We start from the raw sequence: 10,622 nt of genomic DNA, 5'->3' as shown, positions 1-10,622 counted from the left end.
AGTAGTTAACTTTTTATTAGATATTCGCTTTACATAGAAGTTCAAAACTTGCGAAGTTCAAAACTTGCGAAGTTCAAAACTTGTGATTACAAAGCCATCAGCCATCATGTTCCTCAGTACCAATGTCCTCAATGCCAGGCCCTTGACTACCAGGGTCCTGACTAATAGGCTACTCTAAGACAGTACCAGTGTCCTCAATGTGCCCTTGACTACTAGGGTCCTGACTAATAGGCTGCTCTAAGACTGGAGTCTCAGTAGTAGGATCCTAGCTAGTATCATCCTGCCTAGTAGTCTGCTCTTCAGTTCCAAGCACCTGACTAGTAGGTTGCTCTACAGTCTCATGACCAAGTTCTCGGTGAGTAGGGTCCTGGCTACTAGGTTCCTGACTAGTAGGCTACTTTAGAGTCTATAAGGTCATGTTTGAAGAACCATCTATGCCTCCTGGTAAATCCTCCTGGTCATGCTTTGCCTTGTCCATACCTTCTTTGGGTAAGGCTTCCTTGCTTGATCCACTTGCATGTCCTTCACCCAAGAGCAAGGGTGCCTTCCTCACTTTTAATTTCAAAGGAAGTGCTTCCACCTCTTTAGCCTTACCTTTTCCTACAACATGCTATACTGCTACTTCTTGCTGTCACGGGCCTTCCCACATGATGAGTGGAACCTCCTTGACTCTAGTTGATAATTGATCCCCCTTATTCTTTGTGCAGATGTCTTCTTGGTGTAAGTCATCGGATGCAGAGCTTTCATCCTCATCATCACCTGAGCTAGAATCATCACCCTCAGACTCACTACCCTCTTCTTTGACATTTTCCTCGATGGGAAGCGAGAGGAGAGGGGAAGGGAGGGGAGGGAGGAGAGGGGAAGGGAGGGAGGAAGGGAGTACCTGGGTGGGGACATGGTGGAGGAGCTCGAGGAAAGTTGTGAGAGAGAATGAGGAGAAGTAGAGTTTTATAGGAAATGGGTAGCTTTTAGGTCAAGTGAGCCTTTTTTAGTTTTTAAGTTTTTTTTAGTTCTTTTAGGTTCACTATAAGTAAGAACGTTCTTCATTCTCTCTTTCATTCAAAGTTCATTCTTTCACACTCCACGCTTCTCTTCTCTCATCAACTTGTTACAGGATTCTCAAAATTTTCAAAATGTTGCAAGACGTGAGTTCATTTCCAACCTATTGTGTACGCAATAACTTCTAAGAATCAAGTTTTTGAAAATTTAATTTTTTTTTCAAATCTGATACTTTTCTCAAAAACTTGTTTTGTACGCAATAACTTCAAAAAACCATCTTTTGCATTAAATCTTTTTTCCTAGAAATTTCCCTCTCTAGCTCAAACTCTCACAACCTATTTTCACAAATTTCTCTCAAACTCAAATTCTCCCAGCCTATTAGGCACACAATAATTAAAAAAAAAAAAAAGTCTCTAACCCTCACTTGTAAAGATGGATGCGATATCATGAGGGTTGGTCCTTTTAAGATTGTCTATGAGCTATTCTATGCTGAAGATTCTTCTCGTGTAGTATTTCACAATACACCAGTCACACCCTACCCTGCCTATGTATGCTTTGTGGATGTATCTTCACCTGATTTTCAGTTCAAGCTTCCTCTTTCTATTGTTTGTCAATAGATAAGCCTCATTTTGCCTCTCTCTTTTCCATTTTCCAAGCATGGCTGACATTCTTGTGTTCTGTGGATGGGTTGAAGAAAATCCAAATGAGTATCTTGTGGCCTTCAAGTGCCGTTGTGTTTCTCTAAACTTTCTTACTGAAGATAGATGGCTATTAGTTCTTCCCACATTTTTGGAGGGTTTGGCTCAAGTGTGGTATGAGAAGCAGGCCGACGACGTTCGCCAAAGCTGACCAAGGTTGATAGCAACGATGATTAAGTATTTTGGCAAAGAAGAGGAGCCGGAGAATGTGTACCTACAGGTGGTAAATTTGAAGCAGTCAGAAGGTGAGACGGGGCGTCGATATGTGGATCGAGCGGCGATGCTCCTGGACCATTTAATTGCCACATAGGAGGACAATGCCAGATTTTGAGTTGGAATGACTTAGCATGTGCTGGGCTACCTTGTAGTAGGAGCAAGTGATGAATTTTGCCTCGAGCTTAAATGGGAAAATCCAGAAACTATGGTGCTAGCACATGAGATTGCTCAAAGGTTTGATAAAGTTCAGTCTGACCCCGCTTCAAAGAAGCTGATTGTCCCTCCGCAACCCCCTCAATTCTTGCAACAACAATCTGGGGGGTCTAACTTAGGGGCATACTCCCACCCCCCATCAAGGATGTATCCACCGCCTCCACCTCAAATGTGTGGTCCTCCCTTAGATGCTTACCCTCAACAAGGTGTATATTCTCACCCTCCGCCTCGAAGATTTCCCTAGCCTCTCCCACGAGCCCCCCTCCTTTCTACTCCCTCAGCCCCTCTAGCTAAAGAGGCCCCCCCTGCAAAAGAACCCGGAGTCAATGACCTAGCCAAGGCCCTGAATGATCTTTGGCTTGAGATGGTGGGCATCAGAAATCAAGCCAACCACCCTCCAAGAGACCATGCTAATGTTGTATGCTACGAGTGCCACCAGAAGGGTCATTATCGCACGGAATGTCCCAATATTCCAAGGGTAAATCTTCTAAGTGAATCAGGCAAAGTGAATCAGGCAGCACTGAGGATTCTGATGTAGAGATCCTTGAACTCGGGAAAAGAAGTCGTACCACCTCGGACCCCTCTCCAAACCGTGGACCAAGCCACCCCAGGAAGAAGGTGTCCTTGTTAGAGCCCTCAGATGTTGACATGGCAGACCCACTAATAGAGAAGACTAAAAGATCCTGCAAGAGTAAGTGGTCACCCTCGGATTTTCCCATCGGCTCAGGGCAAGAGGACTATTCGGTCATTCAGGACCTTGCTTATCGGTCTTTGAGCATCACGCTCCCTCAACTAATAGCATTAAGCCCTAAGGTGAGACGTGAGCTGTAGCAAGGGCTCTCAACAAGGATGAGCAAGAAAAAGGGAAAGGTACGAGAGGTATCTTCTATCTTTGAAGAAATTGATCGGCACCCACATACAGTAGATGTCATCATAGATAATTGCTATGTCAAAAGTATGTGTGTTGATGGGGGAGCTACATGTAATATCATGGTGCCCCAAATCATGAAGAAATTGAATTTGAAATGCACAAGGCGTTCCTCCACTCGAATCAAGGTAGCAGATGGTCGATGACTCGCCACCCTGGGAGTCATTGAGGATTTACCCATCACTGTCAATGGGTTGACCACCACCATCAATTTCTATGTAGTGGACATTGAAGATACAGGTAGGAGTTACCCAGCCATACTCGGGAGACCATGGTTGAGAAAGAGTGATGCAGTCAGCTATTGGAAGACAGGACACATGTCTTTTGGTGCTTCTAAGGAGAAGATCCCGGTGCAACTAGGTGCCACGGAACTAGAAGAGGAAGAGGAGCAAGATAGTGATACTCTCTCATCCTTGGTGTCTAAATCAATGGAAGAATCAGACAGGGGGGAGGAGTTCTCAGAGGAGGAAGCTTACATGATGGGGGTGTCTTCGACCCCACTACCTGCAGAAAAGATAACAACTAGTCCTCAACAACTTGAATCTATGCTTTCCCCAAACCTCACTCCAAGTGAGAAAGATGAGTTCCTAGAAATGTTCAAAGATTTCCCTGACCTCTTCGCAACTAGCTACTGCCACCTTCACCATGTGACTGCCATAGAGACAAGATAGAGCTGAAGCCTGATGCGAAGCATGTGGCTCAGAAGTATCGGAGATTAGGGCCCCCACAGACTGATGCTTTGTGTTCAGAGTTGTAGAAACTTGTAGAAGCTAGGTTTATTGTTCTGGTTCACAATATTGAATGGGTTTCACCAGTGGTAGTCACCCCAAAGAAAAACAAGTGGCAGGTCTGCATTGACTATAAGAAACTCAATGCGGCCACCAAGAGAGATTATCATCCTCTACCCTTTCAAGACCTCATTCTTGAGAAGGTAAATGGTGATGAGATGTATACTTTCTGTGATGGTTACTTCGGGTTTTATCAAATCAGAATTGCCGAAGAAGATGTGCTTAAAATTATATTTGCCATACCTTGGGGGACACTTTCATTCAAAGTGATGCCATTTGGCCTCACCATTGCTCCTGCTACCTTTCAAAGATTTATGTAGATGGTGTTTGCTCCTTATTTGGGGGATTTCTTGGAGGTGTTTTTAGATGATTTTTGTCTATTCTCATCACATAAGGAGCACGTCATGAAGGTTAGGTTGGCCTTCCAAAGGGTCAATGATGAGAATGGCAGTCTCAACCCTGAGAAATGCACCATTGGAGCCACTCAAGGGAGGTTATTGGGACATATTATCTCATCCAAGTGTGTCAAGCCTGACCCCAGGAAGGTAGAAGCCATCCTCAAGCTCTCCCCACCAACAACCAAATGTCAGGTATGCTCATTTGTCAATCTAGTAGGATACTATTACCGCTTCATTGATCAATATGTTGCTTTGACATGACCCATGACTATGCTATTAAAAGATGGAGTTGATTTCTCTTGGGATGAGGATTGTGATCATGAGTTTGCACAAATCAAGAATGCTGTGGCTTCAAAACCCATTCTATGCAATCCAGATTGGTCAAAGACTTTCTATATCAATCTTGGGTATGGTGAGCACACTCTAGTGGGTATTCTTCTCCAACAAGGGGAGGATCGATTCATGTATCCTATTTGATTTGCTTCTCGATGATTGCTCCGATGATTGCTCAACACTAAGCGACGCTATTCAAAGGCTGACAAGCATGCCTTGTCTTTGGTGTTCTGCATTGAGAAATTTAAGCATTATGTGGCTGGAAACTCCTTCATTATACTCACTAGCACTGGTCTTGCAAAGTAGGTTCTTCAATCACCAAATCGCATGGGCCGATTGGCCAAATGGTTGGCAGTTCTTCAAGAATATGGTTTTTCTTTCAAAATTGTAAAAGAGGGGGTTGTTCTAACTTGAAGAATTCTTTGATTGATTTAGAGGAGTGCCTCGATGTAACCCTTGTAGCGGCCATAGAAGTTGGGGATCCATGGTATGGTGGTATCTATAGGTTTCTGACTGCTTTCTCCTTTCCTCCGAAAAGTACTAGCTATGAGAGAAAGAAGATCTGAAGAGATATTAGGTGCTACACTCTCTTTGATGGGGTCTTGTATCGTCAAGGCATGGATGGGGTACTAAGACGGATGGCGAGCCATTGATGCAGATGAATTGCCTAAGGTATTGAAGCATTATCATGATGAATTTTGTGGAGGCGACTATGCCAGTGACTATACAGCTAAGAAGATTTTACATGCTAGATACTATTGGCCGACCTTGTTCAAGGATGTGACTTTGTATTGCAAAACCTGTGAACCATGCCAATTCTTTGGTAGGAAGGATTTGCATCCTGGGCAACATCATCTAGTGATGTCCATCCATTCGTTTCAGAAGTGGGGAATAGATTTTGTTGGGCCCTTACCCATGACTGCCCGCAAAAAGAAGTATCTTTTGGTAGCCACTCAGTATGTCACTTAGTGGGCTGAAGCTATTGCCCTCCCCACTGCAAATGGTAAGGCAGTTTCAAATTTCATATTTGAATGTATTTGCACAAGGTTTGGGACACCCATGGGAATAGAATCTGACCATGGGAGTCCATTCTTAAATGAAGCAGTGGAATTGCTCATGGATCGCATGGGTATTGATCATCGCACTTCTAGCATCTATTATCCAGCATCCACATATCAAATGGAGTGGACCAATGGCCTCCTTTGTAAAACCATGGGTGGTCCTTGCAAGAGTCTAGTACCACTGCCATGCCTCATTGTCCCTCTGAGCAATCCTGAACACTCCCCTCTTGTTCATTGCTTTGCTGATATGCATCCCTGCCTTCCTCTCATGAGCCATGTGTATCACACCCTACTACTGTAGCTTTTATGGCACACAGTACATCTCCAAGTGCATGATGCAAGCCCAAGCCAAAAACCATTGTCCTTGTAAGCATCCAGGAGCACTGCCATGCCCTTCACTCCCCATGGCAATTTCGAGCAATAGTCTATAATATAAATCTCTATATTAGGACACACGACATTACTTATACAATCAAGGTTACATATTCATGATGTACATGATAGGGAGTACAAGGAACATATGTCAAAGTGCTACATTACAATGCAAAGACAACTTTATTGGATAATGGGCTAGAAGAAAAGACATTGAAGAACACAAAATTCCATTGAAAATGATTTTTGGTGGGATATTACAAAGCCAAAAGTAGCCATAGTCTTTTGATAGATATTTTTTGTTACAACACTAGCTTCTGACAAAAACAACTAGGAAGGCAAGCATTTTTTGGCCTTGGAAGTAGCATCACCTTCCCTTGCATCTTGACCAATGTCATTCTTTGTGGTAGGTTCAATTGTCATGGTAGTTTCTCCTACAAGAACAATCAATTAGTAATTGGAGAGAAGATGCATCTTGTTGAGATATCAAGCTCTACCCCCGATATATCTCCTGGATGACTATCATTTATGTCACCGCCTATGTTAGTTGTACTCGTGGTGTAGTTAGACTACCACGTATGTTTCTGGTTTGGGTTCACATATGAACCACGTATTCTAGGTTTGACATATAGGGTATTTCCCTCTTCTATTGTATTGTTGTTATGTGCAAAAGTGAAGAAAGGCTTCACCCTCCAACCTTGTGTCCTCTCTCTCTTTTGTGTGTTGTGAAGAAAGCTGAACTTGAGTCTCCTATCTCTCTCCCTCTTTCTTTACATGGTATCAGAGCCTTGTTCGAGGTAAGGAGCTCAAGAAAGCAAGCCAAGTTTGTGGTGTCCTGGTAAGAGGACCAGTGTTGCTTTCCTATTTCGAGTTTGGGAGCAAATCTCTGCAGGTAGCACAGCCAGAAGTGCAGGAGTGCACTGTTTCAGATTGAGAGGCCCTTCGCGGTGTGGCGAGAGCGCAGTATATGCTGCGGAAGGGGCGAAGCCCTTGGTGACTTTATTTTTTGGATTTGAGGCCGTTTCGAGGCCCGTTTTGAAGGCGCAAGTTCTTCGCAGGCACTCAGAAAAAGGCCCTGTTTTTGCTGTGCGACCACCGCGCGGCTAGTCGGTGGAAAGGTGCCACAGAAATTGCATCGTATGCCTGTGTGCAGAGATATTGGGAGTTGCAGATTCATGCCTGTTGCCTGTTGATGCAAAATCGTCACTAGAAAGTGACTGTGTGGTGAAATACCACTTTCGTCAGTGTTGCAGATCTGCCCCTGTGAGGCTTTTCGCTGAAGTTTTGCTATTTGCCCTTGTGAGGCATTTGCTGTGTTTACAGGTTGCTGTTGCAATTCGTGATTTGTAAAATGTCTGAGAATCTGTCTACCATTGTCAGTGAGAAGCTTGACAAGAACAACTTCCAAGCATGGAAGTTCAGGATGACAAACTTCCTTATGGGAAAGGGAGTTTGGGATTACATCAGTGGTGAAACTACAGAACCAGTTTTGGGTGCTGCTCCTACTCCTGCTGAATTGAAGGCCTTTAAAGAATGGCATGAAAAAGCCAGAAAATGCCTGTATTGGCTGTCTGTTAGCATTTCAGATTCTATGATTGTGCATATACAGGATGTAGAGACGCCTAAGGAGGCATGGGACACATTGGTGAAGCTGTATAGCACAAATACCAAAGCACGAAAGATGCAGCTAAAGCAGGAGTTGCACAATGTGCAAAGGAAAAATCTGAATATAAATGAGTATTCCTTGAAGGTGAAAGGCCTTGCAGATTCTCTTGCCTCCATTGGAGCACCTGTTGATGATGAGGACTTAGTGTCTGTGACCTTGAATGGTCTTGGGAAAGATTATGCACAGTTTCGGACATCCATTGGAGTCCGTGAAACATTTCCTGATTTTCAGGAACTTATTGCTCTCTTGCTGAGTGAAGAGCAAAGGAATGGTGGTTCAGCCACCTCAACTTCTCAAGAGACTGCTTTCTACTCGAATACAGGTAGAGGCAGGGGTAGAGGAAGAGGCCGTTTTGGTGGCCATGCAGGAAATCAGAACCAACAGCAACAACAGGAAAACCAGTCCTATGGAGGAGGACGTGGTAGTTCTAGAGGCAGGGGGAGCCAAAGAGGCCGTGGTTCATGGCAAAGGAACCAGCATGTAAATAGCAGCACAGAATGCTATTATTGTGGAAAGCCTGGACACAAGGAGAATACATGCTATAAAAAACAGAATGACATCAAAAGTGGGAAGTTGCAGCAAAGCAACTATGCATCATCAAGTGGGCATGGTGACGACAGAAATGAGCACCTTTTTGTGATGCAGCATATGGTTAACTCCATGTCAGGAGATGCTGCAGCTTGCAATGATGTTTGGTATGTTGATTCAGGTGCCTCTAACCACATGACCAGTCATGGTGAGTGGTTTCATGATGTTAGAAATTTGGATAAGCCAGGTTATGTTGAAACAGGTGATGATACTGCGCACCCAATTACGCAGGTTGGTAAAGTGCCATTGGCTATGCAGGATGGCAAAACGAAGTACTTGGCAGATGTACTTCATGTTCCAAAAATCACTAAGAACCTGGTTTCAGTTGGCCAGATGGTTGAGCAAGGTCTGCAGGTTAGATTTAATCCTGATGGATGTTTTGTTGAGGACTTGAAAAATAAGTGCCGCTTGGTTGCGAAAGGCAATAAAAATGGCAGAATGTTCACCTTGGATGTTGATATGCCTGAGGTAAAAGCTGCTATGTTTGCGCATGGGAGAGGTGTCATTGCAGATATTGAGATATGGCACAAGCGCATTGGGCATGTGAATATACAAAGGCTGAAATCTATGCAAACGAAAAACATTGTTGCAGGTTTGCCTAAATTCAGAGTTGAGGGAATGCAAAAGGTATGTGAAGCATGCCAAATGGGTAAGCAGGCCAGACATGCATTTCCCAAAAATGCTAAGGTGAGCAGAAGACCTTTGGAAGTGATCCATTCAGATGTTTGGACAACCAAAGCTGCTTCTATTGGTGGATGCCATTATTATGTGACGTTTATTGATGACTACACTAGGAAGGTGTGGATTTATTTTATGAAGCACAAAAGTGAAGTGTTCAGCCATTTCAAGGCTTTTAAGGCCATGGTTGAAAAAGAGAAAGGTGTGCATATTAAAGTGCTAAGATCTGATGGAGGGGGAGAGTACTTCTCAGAAGAATTTAGTGAATATCTGAAAGAACAGGGAATTCAAAGGAAGTACTCATGCAGGTCTACCCCTCAGCAGAATGGGGTTGCAGAAAGGAAGAACAGGCATATTGCAGAAGTAGGACGGGCGATCCTAAATGAGAAAAACATGCCTAATTATTTTTGGGCTGAAGCAGTAGCAACTGCTGTTTATATTATGAACAGAACCCCCACTGCAGCTGTCCATGGCATGACGCCTGAAGAAATGTATACAGGCCAAAAACCAGATATTTCTCACTTGAAGGTATTTGGTTGCATAGCTTATGTTCATGTTCCTGATGAGAAGAGAACAAAGCTGGTTCCAAAGGCAAAAAAATGCATCTTTATTGGATATGCTCAGCACCAGAAAGGGTATCGCTGTTATAACCCTTCCACCCGCAAAATGCAAGTGAGCAGAGATGTTGTTTTTGATGAAATGAGCAGCTGGTATGCACCAACTGTTATGGTAGGAGATGCAGATGCAGGAAATGGGAATGCTGCAATAAATGCAGAGCAGCAATCTCAAGCCTTGAGTGGACCCAGAGAGTCCTCTACTAGTGGATCTAATGCATGGACAGGGAGATTGAGATCTAGTGAATCGTCACATGGCAGTCCTGATAGTGTTGTGCAGGTATCACATAAGGGAAAAGAAAAAGTGGACCATGCTCCAGTGTTTGATGTGTCTGCTGGTAGCTCTCATGTTGATGGAGAGTCAAGTGGCTCTGAAATGAGCCTTGATGAGGAACTTGGGATTCCTTCTGTTGTTACACCTGGTGCAAGGAAAAGCAGGCATGATTTAAAGACTCCTGCAACTGATCCAGTTGTACGGAGGTCCACTCGTATTAAGTATCCAGTTGACAGGCTGAGATATGATGGGTATACAGCACATCACTATGCTTATATGGTCAAGGTTCTAGAGGAGCCAGAGCCCACATGTTTTGAGGATGCAGCAGGGCATAAAAATTGGGAAGCAGCTATGGATGAAGAGATGGCTGCCTTGGATGCAAACCACACTTGGGATTTGATGCCTTTGCCTCATGATAAGAAGGCTATTGGCTGCAAGTGGGTTTACAAAGTAAAGCACAATGCTGATGGGTCTGTTAGCAGGTACAAGGCAAGATTGGTTGCCAAAGGTTTTGCACAGACATATGGAATTGACTATGAGGAAACTTTCAGCCCAGTTGCAAGGATGGCAACCGTGAGAGCAGTAATTGCTATGGCTGCTGCAAAAGGATGGTCTTTGCATCAGATGGATGTGAAAAATGCCTTCTTGCATGGTGATTTGCAGGAAGAGGTTTATATGATGCAGCCGGAAGGTTATGAGGATAATTCACATCCCGATTTTGTATGCAGGTTGCGCAAAGCCTTGTATGGCTTAAAACAGGCGCCGAGGGCATGGTCAGACAAGATAGGGCAATATC

Source organism: Dipteris shenzhenensis, chromosome 27 (genome assembly GCF_047967505.1).
Source record: "Dipteris shenzhenensis isolate YYH24624 ecotype China chromosome 27, Dip_SZ_1.0, whole genome shotgun sequence".
In the NCBI taxonomy this organism is placed as follows: domain Eukaryota; kingdom Viridiplantae; phylum Streptophyta; class Polypodiopsida; order Gleicheniales; family Dipteridaceae; genus Dipteris; species Dipteris shenzhenensis.
Note: the sequence above shows the minus strand (reverse complement) of the source record.